At 37.1% G+C, this 1735-nt stretch overlaps 1 long non-coding RNA gene across 1 annotated transcript in view; it reads right to left on the bottom strand.

Moving 5' to 3' along the window:
• The window catches only part of LOC107097418, a 5359-nt gene extending 4254 nt beyond the window's left edge, over positions 1 to 1105 (bottom strand). The window contains exon 1 of the long non-coding RNA XR_001481833.1: positions 1066 to 1105. This is a non-coding gene — a long non-coding RNA (uncharacterized LOC107097418). The remainder of the gene's footprint in view (positions 1 to 1065) is intronic.
• Positions 1106 to 1735: the final 630 nt, after the last annotated feature.

Raw genomic sequence — 1735 nt, 5'->3', positions numbered from 1 at the left:
TGAGTGGCAGTCAGTTTCTCCGTTCTCCAACAATCAACCGCATTCTGGGTAAAACGGAATCAGACAAAGACTGGAACCACGGCACACAGACAGGAGTCAAGGACACAACTTTACTGGAAACGTGAGTTGGCAACCAAAACCTCCTCTCCAAGTTTCACGAGTCAAATTCCCCACTGAGCCTGAACTAACCGCTGTGTCTTCCCCTCACTTACAGTTCCGGTTGAGCAGTGTTCTGAGCAACACCTCTCCCTCTGTTTACTTCTCCAAAAAACCTGTTAAACCTTTCACCTCGTCTCTCTGTTCGGTTTTCTGCATTTTTGGGTCAGAACTTTGAAACATCATGACAAATGAGACAGATGGAGTAATGTAACGAAAGTAATTTGGGATTAATTTGGGATTATTGAAGTATTTCTGGTTCTGATTCCTGGTTGATGGGACAGGTGTTGTGAATGAAACGGTGCCCAGTTTGAAAGATCTCCTGTGTGTCGCTGAATGAGTGCATTGATGACTGAAAGACATCTTCTGCCTCCATTTATCTTTTGACTACAGTGTGTTGAATTCATGTTAATGTGGATTTAAAGACATTTCAATTAGTGGAAAAAAAACTGCAGGGGGGAATATAAAAAAAAAAAGTCTAATCAACCAAAACTTTGGCGACCCCCATGCAGTACCTCTGTGGAACCCCTAGGGGTTGCGGACCCCCTGTTGAAGACCTCCGTTCTAGAGTCGTTCTAGAGTTATTAATGCTGCAAACTCGACCTGAATGAGACACCAATGCTAAATAAAACCCAAAAAGAGACAACCAACATATTGAAGGCTGTGGTTGCTTCCAAAGATGCCTAATTTTTAATACGTTTGAAAATATTCTTTATATATCTGTTTTACTTTGTTATCATGTGTCGACGTTAAAGGGGGAAAAAACATCTGATTCGACAAAATGTTTGAAAAAGTAAAACTGTGTGAAATCTGTCTGGATTGACTCCATCTAGAACTTATGCTTATAAAGCTGTTTTTAAGTGATGTATCTAAAGGTTCTACCTGTAAGTTAAACATTTTTTTACTTACTAGTTTACTGGAGGGCAGGTCTTCCCCAGATTTGGCTCCTGTAATACAAAAAAAAAAAGAGTTTATTTCAACAACCTAAAAATCATGAAGAAAAATACCATTGAAAGTTCAGACCAACCAATACGCTCTAACAGAGATGTTTCTATTTGCTTCCATTCATAAAAGGACTTTAGTTCTGATCTTAAGAAAGTTGGTGTTTTAAAACAGGTGCAAACATGATTTTAGATGCAGAGCAAATCTTTATAGAAAGTGATTTCCTTTTGCATTTTTAGCCGTAAATGTGTGTGTAATTCATTTTTGGTGTGTATGCCTTATTTATTACAGCAGGGATTTTTATCTCCCTTGATTTATTAAAACATAATCATGCACGAAGCATGGTTATGTTTGTTTTGCTTTTTTACTTTTCTTCATAGCTCTAAGAAAGTCTTCCTATGTGAGCAGCGCTATAAATATTAGTATTTTCATTACTATCTTTTAAATAATTATCATTATGATCTTCATCTCCAGGGCTTAGAAACTCAAATTTATTTTTCTCTACTCTTAAACTGCTATTAGAACAAGCGATCTGCTCATTTTAAAGGGCAAAACAAACCGGTTCCATGTCTTAACATTCACACAGATCACCTGCAAAATGGCCACTTATATAAAAAAAAAATGCAAAAGCAATTGA

Source organism: Cyprinodon variegatus, unplaced genomic scaffold (assembly GCF_000732505.1).
Source record: "Cyprinodon variegatus isolate N-32 unplaced genomic scaffold, C_variegatus-1.0 Scaffold694, whole genome shotgun sequence".
Taxonomy (NCBI): Eukaryota; Metazoa; Chordata; class Actinopteri; order Cyprinodontiformes; family Cyprinodontidae; genus Cyprinodon; species Cyprinodon variegatus.
Note: the sequence above shows the minus strand (reverse complement) of the source record. Positions and strands in the feature narration are given on the sequence as shown.